General features: G+C 39.3%; 1 protein-coding gene across 2 annotated transcripts in view; it reads right to left on the minus strand.

Annotated features, from left to right (window-relative positions):
- Positions 1–22,057, minus strand: part of CCHR1.PART2H1orf115 (chromosome chr1.part2 C1orf115 homolog) — a 163,699-nt gene that overhangs the window by 73,962 nt on the left and 67,680 nt on the right. The window contains exon 2 of one of the 2 annotated variants that reach the window (XR_006362976.1): positions 206–310. The exons of the other annotated variant lie outside the window; for it this stretch is intronic. The gene's annotated coding sequence lies outside the window, so the exon portion shown is untranslated. The remainder of the gene's footprint in view (positions 1–205; positions 311–22,057) is intronic. 2 annotated transcript variants of the gene reach the window in all.

Below are 22,057 nucleotides of genomic sequence, written 5' to 3' on the forward strand. Positions count from 1 at the left end.
ATGTGTCATCTATTACCCACATGAGTAAATATTGTGTGCAACTCATGGCAAAAGTAAACTTCCAATGCATTGGAAGGATCTGGTCCAGTGTCTCTTGGATTATCAGTCAGGAAATGGCTTTCAAAATTGCTAACAATAATGTCTTGCATGCTTATTATAAATAATAAAATCCCTATGACTTTAACGGAATTATCAATTTTCTTACCCTTTAGTCCCATTGTGGGAATTCACTTAATTGTTATTTGGGGTGTGAAAATCATGCAAATTCCATGAACCCAACTCCAGGTCCCATGAACTGGAAATCAGTATTCTAAAAGAAACCAACAATTAAAGAATTAATGTACTGTTCCTCTTTCTCTAGCATAGAAATTTTAGACTGCAGTTACTGTAGAGCAGTACGATAACAACTCTTTATTTAAATCATTTTGAAAGTCCATAATACTCTACACATGTACCTAATTTTAGAATACTTCATTTATTCTTTATACTCAGATTTTTTGTATAAGGGATGCATACTGAAATATGGAACCTTTATATCCCAAACTACTACACATGCAGTAAACAACAGATAAAATATCAGTCTGATATCAAGGTAATTGAAGAGATATACCCTTCCTCATCTCACTCTAGGACATAATGTGTGGTGGGAAAGAAGACAGTGCAGTTTCGGTCACTCACCAGGTTACTTACTTGCCTTTGATGTTAGGAAGATCTGAAAGCTTTGTGGTTCTGTCACACCAGCAGGGGCATGAATTTATACTCTAGTAATAACAGTGCAATACAGCACTTGGGGTAGGGGTTCTGTACTTCAGATGAGATCTTAAACCAAGGCCTCATCTTCCTGAGTTTCCAGTAGGCTAGGTGGACATTAAAGAACTCATGACACCTCATCAAAAAGACAGTTGGGGGAACTCATACTGATTATCACAAAATGTATACTATGATTAACCTTTCTGAATGGAAAGACAGCAAAAGCATTTTGGTAGGGCTGTGTTTGAATTCAGAAAGTTAACTCAAGTAACTTTGGTGGATTCATAAAGGTTAACACAATGTGTACACTATATGTCACCTTCAGGTAACTTTCTAAATTGAGAAGCAGCCCTATCAGAATGCATTTGCTATCTATTCATTCAAAAAGGCTGCTCAAAGTGTGCACATAGTGTATACCTCATGGTAGCTTTTACAAATCCCTCTGTGACATCCCTGCTCTGGACCAGTAATCAAGGACCTTGAATCCTTATCACTTACACTGGAGAGGGATGTTTACTTAGAAATAGTTACACACAGTATTTCCAGATGCAGCTCTCTGCACCAAGCACAATTTGCCATCAGTGCACACAAGAAGAATACTCAATCCAGGGGCGGGTTCCCCCCTCTCTCTCCAGGCCCCAAATAAGACTCCCCCTGGTACAGCTGTAGAATTGAGTCCTCAACTAAGCGTTCCAAGCCAAGTCTTCTACCACCTTCATTGTAAACCCAGTGCTATGTGTCCCTGCTCCAAGTAGCTGATACACACTCTCTTTGAGATTTGATTTTCACATACACACACATACAAACACACACACACACACACACACACACACACACACACACAAGCACGCACTGGCACAGATTTACCAGCTATGCCCCTTCTGCCCAGATTATAAGGAAGATATGGCCATCAGAACACTCCAAAGCCAGCTACTCTAAGGTTCTTACAAGGGTACAAAATTATACTGAGTAAAATTAATACTAATACAAATGGTAGTATTTGATCACTGCAGCAAGGCTTTCAGGAGTGCCACAGTGTCACCAAATAAATATAAATACTCTCAAGGGTTAAAATATTCCCTAAAAGACCAGACACAATGAAAAGTTTAAACATAGTTAATAGTAAATAATAAAAGAACATGAAAATACTGAATATCTATTTACAATACACACCAGAGTTTCAGCCACAGGAAATATTAAAAATAACACAGATGAATAGGTTCTTACAGATACAGAAAACAGTGCTGAACTAATCTCACTACATTTTCCTGACTGATCTAAAGAATTACTATTCCTTGGTTACTTACTAAAGCAAGGCAAGATGAAGTGGGTGAGGCATCCTTCTTTGTCAGGTTTCAAAAACAGACTACTCTGAGACTTCTGTCTCATCTAGTATTAAAACATCATTTTCAATGCTGGATTATAGAATGACATCACAGTCATCTGGTCATCTGACTCTGGTTCCCACACTACCCACCTTTGCTAGAAACTGAACTGGAATTTGGCACATATATGTTACCATACACACAAATAGAGCTTTGCTGAGATGCATTATAGCATCTGGAAGCTATAAAGCCAGTTCAGAACTTCCACCCCTAAGGACAATACGGTAGGCTTCCTAGTCCTGGTTTTCAAAGACATTTCATCTCTGGTTGCAATCAGAACTATAAGATTCAATTTTTATGGCCTAAACTAGGTAATTTAATTTCAAATTATTTTTCAAAGCTAACTGGACTGAGATTAACCTTTTCTCTTCCAGTATCCTCTGTTACAATATATTAATTTCAACAGTTATAATACAATCTGACATATAGGTGAATTTCGTTTCTGTCCAGCAGGACCCACTGTTGGTACATTTTTAACACAAGCAGCTTTACAAATACAGTTTCAACATAAGAATCTGTACAAATCATTCTGATAATCAAATGACATATAATTCTTTACAAAACTCCATCTAGCTATGCTGGCATATGTTACACATCCACTGCCCTACTTCTCCTGGCATAGCTTGGCAATACTTCACATCATCACACCCTCAACTGTTTTCCTTATATTTTCAAAACCAAACATAAAAATCACCATACATGTGCACTAGACTCTTTTTACTCTTGCACTGAAAAAAAATGAAAATAGGAGCATAAAACATAACTATAATATATACATAAATAATCTTTTTTAGCTAACATACTTTTTCATGTAGCACATAATTATTGTCCTTTTGAAATTATTGTACCACTTTTTGTTATACAAAATATGTATATCCTATCCATGTTTTCTTTAAGCAAAACACAACTATTTGTATCACTTCATCGTTGCATAAAATGCAATTGGCTATAACAGCTATAACATATATATTTTTTTCTTATTTAAAGTGTCACAGTTTAAAGCTCAGGAAACTGATTAAAATAGGCATATAAATATCACTTTTCAGTTAGACAAGAGCATGACTGCAGAATGGGAAATGGAAAATACGAGTGTATGTCATTTCTCAGAAACATCATGAGATAGTGTATCGGGGTTCCACAAGGATCCATTCTGGGGCTTTATCTGTTTGGTCTGTAGATTTTAGACTCAACATCCCATGTTATATATTCTACACTTTGTATACAGATGATTTGAAGGTGAGTAAATATGTAATCTGCAATGAGGGCCAATTGAAAGTTCAGTGCTGTCCGGCCAATTTAAATACTTGATACATATGAACAACATGAAACATAATACAGGTAAGACAAAGCATATGTTTTTGGTCCTTCGCATTTAAGGAACTAGAATGAAAAAGGAAGCCAAGAGCAGTGAGCTGGAACATAGGTTCATAGATTCATAGGTAGGTACTAGGCTATCAGCCCTAGGGCCTATACAAGCCCAGCCAAAAAGGTACCCTGGCTTTTGCCACCCAAGAAAATTATTTTCATTTGCCACTGTCGAGCAGAGCCACAGAAGTGATCCCAGGGGTGAATTTCCTATTTCCCATCCAATCATCAAGATTTTTCTTGAAGAGTGCTAATGAGGAGCTTTGCTTAATATAGATAGGTAGTTTATTCCAGAGCATGGAAAGTCTCTGGGACAGGAATCTATCACTCCGGCATGTTCTGTTTATTGTAGTGACAAGGTTTAGGTCCCTAGAGTGTGTAGCTCGGAGGGATTGGGACTTCTAAGTGGAGCATGTCTAACAGCTCTGGGTTTGACATAGCTTTGTATGTTAGGCAGAGATCACCTCTGAGTAGGCGATATGTGACAGAGTAAAGCTGGAGTTTTTTGAAAAGGTCTGCGTAGGGCATCTGTTTGAGGCCGATAATCCTCTTTGTGAGGTATTTCTGTGGCCTTTCCAGTTGTTGTAGATGTCTTGTGAGGTACAAAGCAAAAGAAGCGTTGTACTATATAATGGGTCTAATGAGTGATGAGTAGTGGGGAACAATGACCTCTTTTTTTTCTGGATGAGAAACCTTTTATGATGAGGTGTGCCAAGTAGAAGGATTTCCTGACTACTGTGGCGATGTGATTATCAAAGGAGAGACTACTGTCCACCTGTGTCCCAAGGTCTCTTATCACACTTTCGGTGTTAAGTATACTACTGCCTATGTTGTAGTTCATGGGTACACAGTTTTTAGCAAAAAGGATGACAATGCACTTTTTGGCATTGAGCTTGAGGCCATGGCTTTGACACCAGGCATCTGTCTCAGTGAAGCCCTTTTGTAGGATGTCCACATCATTAGAAGTTTCAATTATGGCTCCTAGTTTGCAGTCATCTGCAAACTTCATTAGCCAAAGACCTTTTGTGTTAGCCTGTACTTCAGAGAAGTAGATATCAACCAGGAGAGGACTCAGGACTGAACCCTTTGGTACTCCACTTGTCACTGGTCTGAAGGTGGATTTGGAGTCTGCTACTTTCACAGTGTGGGTGCTGTCAGTGGGCCAGTTGGCAACCCATCTTGTGACATAGGGATTTATACCTAGTTTAGTGAGTTTATCTATAATTTCAGAGTGGGGGATGGTGTCAAAAGCCTTGGCAAGATCTAGATAGGCTGTGTGAACCACCTTACCCTCATCTATGGCTTTGGTGACTGCTTCAAAGAAGTCTATCAGATTTAGGGGACATGATCTGCCTTTTACAAACCCAAACTGGGTGGGGTCCAGAGTTTGGAGATTACCAATGTCTTTGTTTATAAGTTCCATGATGATATGTTCCATGGCCTTGCAGACCAGGCTCATCAGGCTAATGGGGCGGTAGTTCCCAGGGTCCGTGGTGGCTCCCCCCTTGTGGAGTGTGATAACTGTCGCTGTGCGCCATTCAGCGGGCACAAAGCCTGAGGTGAAGCTATGATTGAACATGGTACCTAGGTGGGGTGCTTGTTCGTTCTGTAGTTCATGTAGAATGCAGCCTGGGATGTTGTCTAGTCCCACGGATGCTGGGTTCTTGGCTTTGGAGAGTGTGTTTTTTACCTGTGCAGCCATGATTACAGGAACTTTGCATTCTTCCGGTATAGAGATGTGTTTTTTAGGGGGTGAGAGGGGGTAAAGTTAGCACTGAACCTATCTGCCAAGATGTTGGCAATATCAGTTCGGTCTCTATATTTAGTGCCATTGTGCTGTAACTCAGAGCGGATCTGAGTGTTGTCATTGAGATTCTTGACATAGCTATAGAATGCTTTGTGGTTGTCTTTATAATCAGTGGCTATTTTGTTTTCGTAACTAGCTTTGGAGGATTTTATCAGGGATTGCAGCTTCTTACTGAGGTTGACCATGGAGCTCCTCCACTCATGGGATTTTACTCTCTTTTTCAACACTTTCTTCCTTCTGTTGTACAGTTTGTTTATGGCAGGGGACCACCAGATTGGCTTCCTTTATTTGGAGGATAGCGTCTTGGTTCTTTTTGGGATAGCACGATCCATGCACTCGTGTAAGTGCTTATAAAGTGCAATTGTGTAGGATTCAGTAGTCGTAACTGTATTGTCCATCTGCATGGGTGTCATGAAGTTCACCACTTCTGTCTTAAGAAGCATGAAGTTGGCTTTGGAGACATTTTTTACCATGGTTTCCTTAATGGGGGGTGGGGGCAGGATGTGGATCTCTAGGGTAATTAGCTTATGGTTGGATCGGACCAATGAGGCGTTGACTTCAGGTGTGGAACACTAGATCTAGGATATTGTTGCCCCTGGTGGGGGTGTAGATAAGTTAATTCAGGGCAATGGAGTTTATGAATTCCAGAAAGCATTGAGCAAAGGAGTTGGTACATGAGTAGTTTTCCCAGTTAATGGTGGGGTAGTTGAAATTGCCCATTATTAGGGTGTTTGGTTGAACCCTAATATTTTCCAGTACATCAAGAAAAGAGGAGTGGGAATCCTGGGACATGGTGGGGGATCTGTAACAAGCTACAATTTGGATTGCAGTTTTGCCCAGCATTAGTTGTACTTGGATAACCTCGGCTGCATTATGCTGAGCAACTAGCCTGGAGGTGTGGATATCCTTAATGAATATGGACACACCTCCGCTTTTGGTGTTCCGGTCCAGGTTACATGGCCGAAAAGTGTGGTATGAGTTACAGCCTGGTAGTGCAGGGGTGATCTCTGGAGCCTTGAACCAGGTCTCAGTCACTGCACAGATATCGATGTTCTCCATTTTAAGGAGTGCCTCGAGTGAGTGCATTTTGAGATTTAGACTTCTAGCATTGAGTAGCATCACCCTCAGTTTTTGCTTGCCTGTTCTTGTTACGGTGGTGAATTTGTTATTTGAACCTTGCCTAACAAAGGCACTATAGGGGCGGCAAGAACCTTACCCAGTATCCAGAATCCCAGGGGTGACAGGTGCAGGCCATCTCTGGCAAAGCATTGTGGTCTGTTGACCATGTCATCCCAGGCAGACAGATACTGGATCCCTTTAGAATGACACCAGAAGCTTAGCCAAATGTTGAAGTCAATCATTTTGTCCTTGTACTGCGGCATCATTCTGGGTGATGGCAGAATGCTACTCAGGGCTAGGGTCATACCAGCCTGGTCTACAAGATCGGAGAGCTCTTCCATGTCTCTTTTCATGTAGTCCAGGGAGGTACATCTCAGGTCATTCACACTAACATGGACAATGACAGAGTCATATTTGTACTTGTTGTCGAGTGACCTGAGTGCGTGGGTTATGTGGCGGATCCTGGCACCCGACAGGCAGCTGACAGTAACCTTCTCCTTGTTTAGCCTGGTGAGTGGGACATCAGTGTGCCTGACTATAGAGTCACCTATGACTAGTGTGTTGGGTACATTGTTTTGCCTTATTGGCTGTGGTTGAGTGGCACACTAAGTCTGCGGGCTATGTGTCATTTGGGTTGTGTTGGGGGTGGAGGTCGCTTGCATTTCTGCTTTGCAGGTCTCTGTTGCTTGAGCAGATTATTATTAAAAGCCTCTGCAAATGTTTTTGTGTTTCTATGTGTGGATTTTGGTGGTGTAGATTTTTGTAGATTTAGTGAGACTATGTGATGAGTGTGGTGTGGTGCAAGTGTTTACCTTCTCCTCTTGACTGTCAAGTTTAGTCTTGGTTGGAGAGAGCTTTACCTCCAGTTTGGCTAGATAAGTGCATCTCTCACAGGTTGTAGTGTTGGGTGGTAGGAGGAGAGGGTTGTCTGTGTACATTAGGCAATTTCTACATTGCCCCAAGATGCCCAGATTCATCAGATAGTCAGGAGAGAACACTGGGAGCTGACCCTTGGACATGCCTGAATAAAAACCTGTTTTCCTCTAGATAAGTGAGGAAAGTGAGTATAAGAGCTGTTTTCCTCTAGGTAATGAGGAAGGTTGAGTTCTGTAGTAATTAGTAGGTTATTTAGTGCTTACAACAAGTTCTGAACAAGTGCTGATCACGAATAAGCAAATTCAAGTGCTAAAGCTAAGAATCTGTATCTGGACTAAACTAGTTACAGGAAAGGGAGGAAATAAGTGCAAATGCGGGCTTTTAAATCAGAAAGTTGAGAGAGATGGAAAAACTGCCCAAACGGCCAATAACTACAATTTCTTGGCCAGAACCATTCCTTATGTGGTAGATAGGTTACCGAGTGCTTACCACTCCCACTGATAAGTTAGAAGGCTTCCCTCCAACACAGAAAGTTTGGGGGACTCAGAAGCTTACCTACAGTCCTGGATACATCAAATCTGAATCTGGACTACACTAGTTACAGGAAAGGTAGGAAACAGGCTTAGATTTTTCTTTTTTTTACACAGAAAAGTAGCTAAAACAGCAGTAAAAACAATTCAAATGCAGTGCAAGCTAGCACACTTGAGTATGTAGCAATGTTAGACCAAACAGTTTAAAAAATGCAATTAAATTAAAAATGACTAAAAACAAGTGCAGAAGAGTTTATTAGGTAGACTGAGGTAAAGAGATGGGACTGGGGGCCGTGTCCCAGATCAAATCTACAGTGGGGGCAGGCAACTGCAAAAGCCTCCAGATTTAAACAAGACAGGAACAGGGAGGGTAAACAACACCTTCAGCAGAGATCTGAAAAACTATACAGTGAAGCAAAAATAACAGTGCACAACTCTGAAGTCAGCCAGCAATGATATAAAATTAGTCAAGCAACAATTAACAGTACACAACTCTGAAGTGCCAGAAAAAAATACTTAGCTCTATATATCTCCAGATAGTTTGAAGAGCACTCTGTCAGGAGACAGGAAGGCTCCAGCAATGATGTTCAGCCTGTTACTAAAAGGGTCTAATTTTATGCAAGTAATCCTTGAGATAGTCAGATAACACACGGGATGTAAAACCAGTTATACCAACTTAAAACACAGAGAAATAGGGGGAGGTGGGTAAAACCAACACCTTCAGCAGAGGTCTGAAAAACTATACAGTGAAGCAAAAATAACAGTGTACAACTCTGAAGTCAGCCAGCAATGATATAAAATTAGTCAAGCAACAATTAACAGTACACAACTCTGAAGTGCAATGATATGCAATGATACAGGTCATTATTTAAGGTTCTATGAGTAGGGGTGGAAACCAAACTCAGTTTCAGTAATCATACAGATTATGTAAGGAAAGAATGTCATGACATCACAATGCAGGTGAGAAGATTTATTAAATTTAGGAATGTTGAAGTGATGAAAACCACATCGTAAGTGTAATTATAACCAATGCTGAGTACATAATAGCATATGATTTTCACAAATTAAGTTGCAAATGACTAAAATATGGTAAATACAGAAGAGGTTTACAAAAATGATGAGCAAGTTGAACATCCAACAGCATTCAACCAAAAGCTTTAGAATTTGATTCAGGTATACAAGGTCATGCCAAGTCTTTTTTTGAGGGGGGTGATACTTGGGATTAAAAAGAAGAGATGACATTGATTATGCTATGCTGTTAAGATCAGTTAAGAAAAATAACAGGATGATGAACTGGTTTTCAGAGAGAGTGGTAGTAGTATAGTATCATAAAACACAGCAAAAGCTTAACGAGATTTATAATTGGCATAGACAAGCTATCTGGAGCAGTATGTTACAAGGTCTGACAATCTGAAAAGACATTGAGCCCAGGTCTGGATATGTTTTGCACTGCATTGCATGGCATTGCATCTGGTTTATATTAAATAATCTATCCCTTTCACAACTAAAATTCATAATATAATTCATATTTAAAGATATGTGCATTGACATTTCATCACAAGAACAACCTTTAAACAAACATATATATTTCTTCATTATTTCTGTATTTCAGGTCTACATTGATGGGTACTGTACATTATATAATTTACATATACAAAATCCCATGACCTCACAATCTCTAAATATTACTTATGCCATTTTTATAGCTTGTCTTTCCTCAAGATCAAAACTTTACCAACCCAGTCATATGTAGAATGAATCCAGAATGTTCCTATGCCACTCCTTTTTTTATTTATTTTCACTATTAACTAATGTCTATAAATGCAAAACTAAAAAGTGTAAATAAAGTCTTCTTTTGTATTCTCTTTACCACATCCCACGGCATCCTACAATTTCCTTTACCTGACAAATTCCATTTCAGTTTAGTGCTTCTAACCGTCTAGCAACATACATTAACACATTAATGCATTTGGAATTAATAATATTGTAGAACTAGGTTAATCATATTCAATGCTCATGTTTCATGTTTCTTTATCACTGAAAAAAGTTCTCCTTTTATATTTGCAAAATAATGTAAACAACCTGCTCTCCATGTGCATACCTATGCACATGGAGAGCAGGTTGTTTACATTATTTTGCAAATATAAAAGGAGAACTTTTTTAGGACAAACTCCAAGCAAATACACTTCATGGTCTATCAAGGCTTATTTAAAATGTTCTTTCACAAAAGGGCATGGTGAAACCCCCACCACCTAGCTATCTTTCATTTTACTAACATTAATTTCCTACCCTTCCATTAATATTTCCCTGTTACCAAATGCCACATCCCAAATTTTAATTTCATACTTTGCAAAATAAATTGTACTTTAACTTACCTTTTCATCAAAACCCAAAAACTTAACAAATATTTGGATCTAGACCAACTTTTTTAAACATTCTTTCAGATTACATAATTTTACATATTTACTGTGTTTTACCACTACCAAAAATCATATGCATTGCAAATAAATGGAAATCATCAATCTGCACAAAAGTCCCATGTTAATCATTAATTTTACTTTTTAACTTTCAAATGACAGCAGTAGACATTAGCCCAAACAAAATAAGACTAATCTGTACTCCTTTCTGTGTACCACTCAGCACTAAATTTTCCCTGGTAACAAGGAGACATATCACAAGTTTAATGAATAGTAAAATTGTTAGGTGCTTTCAGTCCTACTATATCAGACCTTTATCAGAGTGACCACACTGTCCACAAAATACATTTAAATAACAGCATCTACAAATCATATATCAAATTTCCACCAATTATAAATTAAATATCAGTTGTTTCTATTAGGAGAAATTTTGGTATTTTGATATGTGACCAAAAGACCATATCTCTATTTAACCTGCCTAATTTTAAAACTTGCATTCAGAATTATTAATAAATCTAATCTCATTTTGCGGTTTTGTAACCTAGTAAACAGCAAATCCTCAACCATATTTTCATGCTATTTATAGTAAAGGTTTGCTGAATATTTATACTGAATGTTTATTCTTTTTTCTGCTTTTTCTCTTATCAGCCTTTTTCCCTATTATAATCTTTTAGTCAATGAAACTGAAGTTTCAGATTTCAGTATGTTATTTCCTTGCAGAAACTTCAACTTTCTTATTTTGTATGACATCATATATCTTACTTAACCCCAGGACAGTAACCTCTTTCTTAGTCGTATGCTTTACTATAACTCTGTCAACCCACACGACAGCAAATGCAATTTCTTAATGAAAAATACTGAACAAGAACTACATTGAAACAGAACTGGAAAAAAATAATACCTATTTGTCTGGGGTGTAACTTATTTTATTGATGCATTGTGATTTGAATATCTTTTTGCCAAAAAATACTGTTTGTAAAGTATAGTTAACCACAGCTGAAAAATATTTAACCTACCATCATTCTATACCCCTAAGCATAATGATAGTATCCAAAGTCACTGCAACATGGGTGGAAGAGACATGCCCACCCCCCCAAGGTTCATGAATTCTCTTGGTCCAGAAATGTTCTCCAAAGCATGCTAGTCAAGATATACCCAAAAAAAGGTTATCTGCTAGGTAGGGGTAAGCTACAAACTGGGTATACTAATGATAATGCCCAGGGGATGGAACAATCTGGTTAGAGACAATGCCTACTCTTTTACTATGCTATTGGAAAGTGCAGTCAGGAGCCGTTTATCCAGCTAGGGAAACACTTTTGCTTCTTCAGTTCTAGTGAGTACTTGCTAGTACCATTCACTTATTAAGCACCCTGGGGGGTTGTGAAGACTGTGATGGCCCCAGTTGGGCCAGTAATCAAGGAGCCTGAATCCTCACCACTAACACTGAAGAGGGATGTGCATTTGGAACACAAATGGATACACTCAGTATTTCCAAATGCAGACCTCTTTGCTTCAAGCACAATTTTCATTAAGAGCACACAGGGCACGCTCTCAGCCCAGAGTCTGGGTGTCTATATCTGCCTTTTTCCACTGGCACTGTGAAATTAGTGCTTTGTGCCCCTGTCCCAAGTAGCTGACACACACACTCTTTGAGATTTAATTTTCAAACACACACACACACACACACACACACACACACACACACACACACACACACACACACACACACACACCTGGGAAAGGCTGGCACAGATAACCCACTTTAACAACTTTGCCCATACTATAAGGTATATTCACTACCGCCAGTCAATTACTGTAAGGCTCTTGAAAGGGTGTCCAATTATGCTGAGTGAAGTTAATATTAATACAAATGGAAATGTTGACCAAACAGCAATGCTTTCAGGAGTGGCCAGAGTTATAAACAAATAAATATGTGTAAATACTCTCAAAGCTTAAATATTTTCTAAAAAGGAACAGCCACAATGAAAAGTTTAAATATATCTAAGAATAAATAACAAAAGAACAAGAAAATACTAAATATATATTTACAGTAAACCACAGAGTTCAATTCACAGGAAATATTGACAATAACATTGATGGATAGACTCATACAAATAAAGAAAAAACATTTGTAAACTAAGCTTCATTATATTTCTGACTGAATCTAGGAGAATTGCTATTCCCTAATAACTTACTTGACAGAGCAAGGCACAATGAAATGTATGAGTTGTCTTTCTAGCCAGGTCCCTCAAAACAAAATACTCAATAATCAGAGATTACTCCCTGTAAAATATAATATCCAACATGGCTTGCAGAAGAACCTCATCTGGTGACCTGACTCTAGGTTCTCACAGTATGCCTCTTTGAAGCTACAACAGGAATTTAGCATAGACTGTTACAATATACATCTAAATGTTTATGGCAGTGCCTGGGGCTTCCCCTCTTTTTACTGAGCTAATCAACAAAGGCTTCTTCCAGACCCACTGTCTCCAGTCCTATTCAGCACTTTTGTGTACTGTTGTAATGGTTTAACAGCTCATTTACATTTCCCTTATTTTTCTTAAAGTAAGCTAGCTGGTTAACCTCTGCTTTCCCAGTATCCTGTATTAACACATATACATTTAATTCAGTTACAATAATACATGTACATTTGTTTTTCATTCTAGCAGGGTACACTGTTGATACATTTCAACACAAGCAAGCAAACCTCACAAATATATTGTCAGCACAATTATCTGCACAAATCAATTTGATATACAAATGACACATAATAATTTACAAACTTCCAGCAAGTTGTGCTGGCACAAGTCATATATCCACTGCCCTACTTCTTCTAGGATGGCTGGCAGTATTTCCTATCATCACAAAAACACTGAAGGGTAGGCATCTGAACTGATAGCAACCAGCTCCTACCCAGAAGTGCAAGTAACTCCTTGACTCCTGAGCAACCTTTATGTGAAAACAGACATCTTAGAATTATAAAGTGCACATGCAGTCTCATCTTGATAAACATGACAGGGATTTCTTTTCTCTGAGATCATGTCTCCCACATGGCATTTTTACTAAACTACAAATTAATTTAGACCATTGAGATTCAATGGGCTCTGAGGTCCTAGGTCCTTTTTGGTAGTAGCTTTGGCTTGCACAAGTTGGTTGGACCTCTTGAATGGCTCTTTTGTGTAGTAAGGATAATATTTCTTGCCTTGCCTGAATTTATGGGATGCCACATCTGGCAAGGACTTTCATTGTTAAGGTAACCTGAAGAAAATATTGTAATCTGTGGATAAAATGTCAATTTACCATTTGATTTTTGTGATTTTGAACTTCTCATTCACATGTAGGACAATCGTCTTTACTTGGAACACCCAGTAGAGGCTTCAATCTGGCTTCATATGAACTGCCCATTGTCTCCTGACTAGAAGTGATTCCCTTTGTCTATACAAGCATTGCAGTAATTGCTGAACAAGCCACGCCAGGCTATTGGTCCCTTCCCACTCCCCCTTGGTAAAGTTGCCGTGGTCCGAACCTGACCTACATCTGAAAAAAATCTCCTTGTGAAGGCTAAAATTTCACCCTTAGAGCTGTGATAGCCTTTCCCTGTTCCTACATAATTTTAGGTGCTTGTTGGCATTTTTACAAAACAGGAAAGGCCCTGAAAATGGAAAGTCAATAAATGCTGCCTCTGTATTTTTCAGATAGTTGGTAAGATGAAGCCAGGCATACCGGTACATTGTTAGGGCATCAGCTACAGCACTGGCCAAGCTTTCACCTGTATTATAAATGATACAGATCATGCAGTTTCTCAGTGTAGAAGACACTTTCCCATCCTTATTTAACAGTTCCTTGGTCAACAGTTCAACTGGTTCACAAGAACCCTCTGAAAAGCAATCATGTGAACCAAGTAATTTAGCATCCCCAAAGAAAGTATTGATGAAGGAAAATAATGTTTCCCTAGCCTATCAATCTAAACTCTTTACCTGGTGGATGGATGAATGGATGGATGGCCTGTCTCTGTGGTGCTAGAACTCACTTGAGAGCTGCTGCACTCACAGTTGTGTACAACTTTGGGGTCCCTGGTTATACAGACTAATCCCTTTTGGATAAAAATCTCTATCTGACTACTGTGGCACTAGGAGCTTATCCCATGCAACCTAGTGACACCATTAAGAATGTCCACCAGAGTGGAATCACCCAAGAGGTTTGAGGACTGCAGCTCCATGGGTCCTACAACCTTTGCTCGGGCGAGGGAATGAAATTGATGGGCCATCTTCCGTTCTCATACATCACATGGATATATTCTCTGAATCTGGGGTCATGAGGGGTTGACCCAGGGGACCCAGGGAAAACTGTTCTCACATCATTCATGTCAGTGGTAAGAAGCTCTTCTAATCAGCCCAAATGCTTTGTTTTTGGTAGGATCTTGTTTGGTCTTTTGGGAAAGGCTCTGATCTAATGATGAAAAGGCCATTTCTTGTTTGTCTGTTCCTGCCTAGGAGGTTGCAGAATTGCTTTGACTGGAGCCTGCAGAACATTCTGTCCTGATAAACATTGTTCCATTAGCATCAAACTATAGAACTCTCTGGGCATTCCAACTATTGTTGTAGTGTTTTCCCACCTACCAAATAGAGCTCTGATACGGCCTCTATCTTGGTTACCAAAGATAAGAGGGGATGCGTCATACCTGAAATGGCTATGAGCAATGCTGAGATAAATAAGCTGGGCACTATCACTGGCTTGGTGGCAATGTTCATTGTCTGAAACAAGTTTTGATATATGCCTTCACATGATGTGAAAGTGCTTGAAACTGTAGTTGACTTAGTGGCACTGAATGCCTAGGCTGCTATGGTATCAGATCTGTGTTCTATGGGTCAAATATGTGGCAATGACAAGTGTTGCACTGATGTCAGTAGTAGGGGAGTTGGCACAGGCAAGTTTATGAAGGCCAGTGATGATACCAACTGTTGGGAAAAATTGCATATATGAGGAGTACTATACCAAATTAGCCAGAAAGACCAAAAAATTACACACAAAGTACCTGTAATTGGTCCACTGAAACCAGTACACTACACCAGTAAACAAACTTAAATAATAAACAAATCCTGGCATTTATAACCCCTGATGCCAGAAGACATGGTTGCTAACATTTCTTCTTTTATATTCTCTTATCTCCCATAAAGTTCATGCCAGTAGCTTTGTATCTATCTGTGGCACAGAATGAGGTGGTGATTGAACCAAGGAAGAGTCTTATCATGGCTCTGACTATGACAGAAGGCATCAGACAGATACCTCCATTAAGAAAATTACTTTCTATGATACTATGCTTTCCCTCAGGGAGTCCTCGAAATCCAAAGGTGCCAGCACCAAAAGTGTTGTCTTTCTCAGTGAGGCCATGGTATCCCATCTGGGAGCTTCTCAGAGACAGAAACACCTTCCAATGGTGGACTTTTTTCTTTGAATGGAGAAATACAGGAGGCTTTTTGATCACTAATTTCAGCATTCTGACTGGGTCATTCAAGATCCCTTTTCAGTGAAGGCACAGGGAGAAAAGCTCCAAAACATATATAGTGAGAGAGAGAGAAAGATACATAGAAATTGTATCAGACCATTTGTGAGTGCAAATAATATTTGAAATATAGTGATTACAGATTCAACATAGACTAGGCATTGATGAATATGACAAGAAGCAGTTGTCAAAGACAGAAAAAAAAATAATAATGAGGATTGCAGAAGACAAAATAGTTAAGGCTTGCAGTTGTAGAAGACTGGGAAGATGAGTACAAAAAGAGGAAGAGATCAAGATCTAAATGTTGACAGAAATCTACACTAAAATGCGTAAAAGTTAGAGAACACAGAGTGAACATGGGTAAGGGAAGTTTTAATGCAAGAAAAGCTTACCTTACCTGTTAACAATGGTGGCTATTTTGAACCCTTTTCAGTTAGAGTAGAATGAGGAATTATGTTGCTCTCCTATGTCAGTAATGCAGCATGAATGAATATTGGTGGCTCTGAGTTGACATAACCCCAGCTGGTAACTATTCGAAATGTCGGGATCCACTACAGTGAGTCCTGAATAATGGCCATTTCTTGGAGTAGTCCCTTTTTCCTATGGTATGGCAATCTTAGAGTTGGTATATAAAAGATTAGGAAGGTTTGCTCCCCACACTGGGAGGTGCAAGGGGGCTTACCCCCTGCAAAAAAGAAGTTTAAAGGAGAAGAGCGATCTTCGAGATTAGCTCTTCTCCTGGGTTTTTTGTCTTTTTTTTCCAGCTTGTTGGCACTTGGCATTTCGAATGCTGACATTTCAACAGAGAACCCTCACAGCTGCACTCTCTAAACATGGGTCAAGTTGTCTTCAGGCTAGATAGCGGGACATGGCTAACAGCCTGCATGTTGATGCTACAGAAATACTTGTAAAAAACTCCACTTCTCTGAGAGAAAACTGTAATAAGAGAAGATGTGAAAATGAAGAAGTTGCATGATTCCAGGCAAAAAATACTATAGTGGGGGGCGGCAGACTGATTGATAAACAAAGCCACAACACTCCAAGGATCATCCTAATACATCTAAATTGAATGTGTGGCAATTAAGAACTGGATACGTGGCAGCAGAGCAGCAACATGGGAGCATGATGAAGAAATGTTTCCGAAAAAGCTTAAGGCATCAAGCAGTCCTGCTGTCCATAGTCATTCAAGTTACCAAGGATGGCCCGCAGTGTCTCTGTCCTTCAGTTTAATTAAACAGTAATTGTTCAGCTACACATTTACATGGTTTCACTAATGCAGCATTCTAAAACAGTCATTACTACCTTGACGGTCTCAGCTTAATAAAGTGTTTATTTCTGTGCCCCCTCCAACTTCATGGGTTCCTTTATGAGCAGATTTTGTATCCATTACTGCTCCACCCTACCCCAAACACACACCTACAGTTTTTGTGTTGTTCATGACATGAGTGGCATCTAGAATTATGGAACCATGAGGCTAAATCCATACTTCAGCAAAAAATGTAAACAACACATACTACTGAAGCATCACCACCACTGGAAGCTGGTGAGGGTGGGCCAGATGTACAGCAAGCACTTCCAAGTCCTTGAAACTCCGAATGAGAGTGGACATGTCCTTAAACATCACATGGAATGGCTTCAGTGAAATAAAAGATGGCACAGAGAACTGGAAAATGAAACTAAAAGTCTGGAAGAAGGAAGAAGAAATTGTGATCCAGCCTTTCTCCAAAATCTCACTCCTTGTTAGGTTATGGGAGGTATTTGGTTTATAAAAGACCTCCTTAACACTGAAGACTCACAGATTCAACCACTGACAGACCTTTAGCATAAATATGAACAGGCTGATATTACCTGATTGCAATAATTCCAACTCAGAGATATCTTTAGCAAACCCCTCCCATGTAAGAAACCAAGCCATACAAGGGTATTCAACTTACTCAATATAAATTGAGTGCGTGATACCCCAAAACACTGGGTAACATGGAGAAGATGCTAGTGGGAATTAAACAAGAATGGGAGAATATGCTAAAGTCAGATATCTTTATGCAGGAATAGAATCACTATATGCAATTCTTGAACGATAACAGATCACCTGTATTAGCTAACTTCACAATAGCAAAAATGATCTTAAGTTCACAATGGACAATTAAGCAAATAAGGCAACGACAGAGTTCCAGAGATGGTAAACACTGGAAATGCCAGGAAAGGGAAGCAGAATGTCTGCACTTAATTTGGCCAAGCTCCCCAGTCACCCAGTATTAGGATAACAATTAGAATGTACTTACCATGCCAAGATAACTCTAAAATCTGGCTATTAGGCCTCTTTCTCCAAAACTTTTCATTTCTAATAACACACTATGTATGGATCAAAAATGTAATTTCCACAACACTGAAGTAACCTTTCAATATTAGAAAACATGCCCAATAGATTGGGTGGCAACAATTTCAAATGATGAATTATAAACCAAAAATATGGACTTATAGTCATTTAGACATGAAGCTGTATTCAGAGTCATTGTGTATTATGCTTCATCTCATTGGGAAGGAAGGTAGTAAATAAAAAGACTAATACATCAGGTAACAAACAGTTAAAAAGTAAAAGATGTATATTAAGTTAAAGATAACATCTGTAAATCTATACAAGTGCTTGCAGGCTATTTTTGATTTCTTTTTCAGTTTATTTCATGATATGTCTATATATTATGTCATAATGACTATTTCTCAAAGGAAGATAAATAAAATTGTTTGAATGCAATGTTGTAAATGGTTTAATAAAGTGGTGGTATATTTTTTGCTTTATTGTGGAGACATTTTATTGCAACTGTGAATGTGTGGTTTATAGCTGGCTGTTTTAGCTGTCAACTGTTTTCGCTATCTGTGCTGAGTAGAATGGACTTCACAGTGAAATAAATATTGAGCTTCTTAGGCTGTGGAGTCTTTGTTTTTACTGGCTTTCTGCTTGGTGGTTTTTTGGTTAAATAAAGTGTTTAATTTGAAAAAATCTCACTCCTTGAAATATACAAAAAATGTAGGCCACTCTTGTGATGTAGGAAGACAAAGCCCTGACTGCAGCCTGCCAACACAGGTTCAATTACCAGCTTGGGCAACTGACGGAGTGGCAAGGGAGGATGGGGCTGTCCATCAAAGGGGATGAGGGTGGATGTGCATGTGTTCCTGTCAGTGATCTCTGGTGGTAGGTGGAGATGCTGGCATAGGGAAATTGTCCAGAGAGGGGAAAAGGGTGAGGACATGGCTGAGCTGCTGCCCTTTCCCAGTGTACACCCACCCAGTGGGCAAATCTATGCAACTATAGTGGGTGGGGGTGAACAGGTAGGCCATCATAGGTTAAAAAAAAAAATTCTGGTAGAATGTAACTGTGAGATACCACCACCAGTCCCCCACCCCACCCCACCCGAAACACCTTTAAGCTCTGACACCAGGCACAGCTTGAATCGGCTCAGACAACAGAAGTTAAGCTGGTAGACCTTGCAATGGATGTGGGGTGCAGAGGTAGGAGGTCATGGGATAATTCAGGGGAGGTGAAAAAAGCCCCAAAAAGAGAAACAAACACAAATATACATTGCTGTAGTACTGATGTAATGAAAGTAGAAGCATCACTTCAATTCTTTCTTGCTACTGTTCCCTGTGCTTTTAAAAGTATGAAATAAACAAATGCATTTATTTTTTGCCAAAAGGAATGAGTGCATGCTACTTTTTTCCTGCTTTGTAAGCAGCAATGAAAAACTGAAATAATAGTTTGTCATGGCATTTCACATTCAGAATTAATTATACAGGAAGACAAGCTATCTGGTCATGGCAATGCCACAGAAATAAAGATGTACTGGGGAGATTTTAGCATCTCAAAAGATACTTAATATGGAAGATGTGAGTTATAATTAAACTGCCTTAAGAAATATTATTTAATGTCTGCCAGAGTAGTGCGACATCTGTAAAATGCAAAACTGTACATGTATATTTGAACCTGAGAGCATATAAACTAAGTAGCCATATGGAGGGTAGATGTGAGAAGTCGTACTTGAGTAGTATACAAGAATTTATTTTGGCATGCTAATAAAAGAGATGCTACTGCTGCAAACATTCTTAGAGTTGTGAGTTACTGGAAAGAAAGGTATCTACTTGCAACGAAATGCGTTTGCATTTTTATCATCACTGAATACAATACCATATGGTTGCAGTAGACCCTTATAAATTAAGGGCTTTATGTATTTCTGAAGTACGGCAGGTCATTTTTAATGAAATTCAGCACCTCTACATTCTTTTGAAATTAGTTATTTGTCTCTCTCAGGTATTTCTTCAGTTACTAAGTACTCACAGGATATATGAAATATAACAATGGCAACATGATTTCAGGATGGCTACACCCATATTTGTTGTAATTAGCACAGTAACCTACAATAAAAGGAACCATTGCAGCTATGTAATCTCGGACTATTTTTGCAGCAAGGATTTCCAGTAACAGAAAAGTTTTTGGAAGCTATCCAGATAACTTCATGAGGTTAAAGTCTGGCAGTGTCATTTAGTGGTGTGGAATTTTACAATGCAGAAATCAAACTGGATTGTTTTGGTAGAGAAAGATATCTGTAGTGGCAGTTCTAACAGCACAACAACAAAAGCAAAACTACACTTTCAGATTCCAAGGGCTCTCAGTCTATCCTGACAAGCTGCATTTAATTGTTTATGGCATAAGGCCAAAGATTTCTCTGCTACCTCTATCCTATTATCTTCTGAGATAGGAGTTATTGTCTTCTTTGTCATCAACCCCCTTTTTCCTGTTTTTACATGGGGTCAGGGTTTCACATCAGCATTAGTCAATGTGACCAAATCACCCAGAGTCAATGTTTACACTGCTGTGTGTCTAGCTCTGACCTGATCAATCTTGTGATATAAAAGTACATAATAATAGCCCAGATATTTAAAGACATAAGGCTTAAAGAATGAATGCATAGTATTCTTAAAATGTGAGTGAAGAAAAGAGGACAAAATGCAATTTTCTGTGATGTATGTGCATACAATCTCCAATGAATGCTTCAAAGTTTGCTAAATGTTTACACAGCAGGGGTGTCAGGAATGGCAGGGACATATGACCAAAGATGTGGCTTGTCTGATTCTGATTACCATAGTTAATCTTAAGAGCTATATCTGACAAATGCTCTAAAGCTCACTGTTCCCATTGCTTTCAGAATGCAGTGCGATGGAATTAGGGCTCTGTCATCAAATCTTCACTCTATGAACAAATAAGGCAAGTGAACAATAGAGAAACCCTACGGGTTCAAATGAACAGTAGCAGGGCAAATATAAACATTCTGGGTCACCATATCGCACACACGCACACACACACACACACACACACACACACACACACACACACACACACACACACACACACACACACACACACACACACACACACACACACACACACACACACACACACACACACACACACACACACACACACACATACATATGACATCTTCTGTGTTTACACCAGAGTTTCTGATGGTTTTATAGCTAGTACCTAACAGGGTACCGGAGAGTGCCAGAGTTGTTATCCACACACTAGTGACTGACACTCTAATATGCTATTACTAATGTGCGATTCTGTGTTTGTCTTGAAAGACTCAGATTGCAGGATCTTCAGAAATTTTCTTTTCCGCAAAATACTGTGCTCTCAGAGTTGTTATATAAGTAACAGGATGTATGGGGTTGCAGCTCCTCATGTTGGGGAATATACAGGGGCTCGTCCCCTGAAAAAACACTTATTACTTATTTTTTAAGTTCAACTGTTGTTCACAGTCAAGTGATTCTGACATTTTATGATTATAGTTGTGTGACTTAATATCAGAAGAGTCAGAGTTTCAAATCTGTGCATGTGGCATAAGGAACAAAGCTATGACTATGGCCCAGGAAACCAGAGTTCACCTAGTGGCTTGGGTACCTGATGATGCAGGCAGGTAAGGATGGGCAGATGGGCAGGCTATCCTGTGGAAAGGGAACATGACAGGTAGATCTGAAGTTGAAGCCATGGTGGAAGTCATGGCTCAGAGAGATCAGTTTGCTGGAAAGGTTAAGGAGTTGTGTCCAGTCTACAGGCCTGGGGCAGGTGCATTTCCAGGCCATATCTCATAGCTCACCAAGCCTAATGTGTCTGCATGATGGGGAGGCCTTGCTTCTCTCCTGGTATGGGGGATCCATTGCTTGTAAGGCTGAGATGTCATTCTTGTCTTGAATGATGCGACCCACCTGATGATGGGATACACAAGGGAGTCACCTGATGTGGTGGCACT

The sequence above is a fragment of the Protopterus annectens genome, chromosome 1.part2, assembly GCF_019279795.1.
Source record: "Protopterus annectens isolate FY-2018-M chromosome 1.part2, PAN1.0, whole genome shotgun sequence".
NCBI classification, from domain to species: domain Eukaryota; kingdom Metazoa; phylum Chordata; order Ceratodontiformes; family Protopteridae; genus Protopterus; species Protopterus annectens.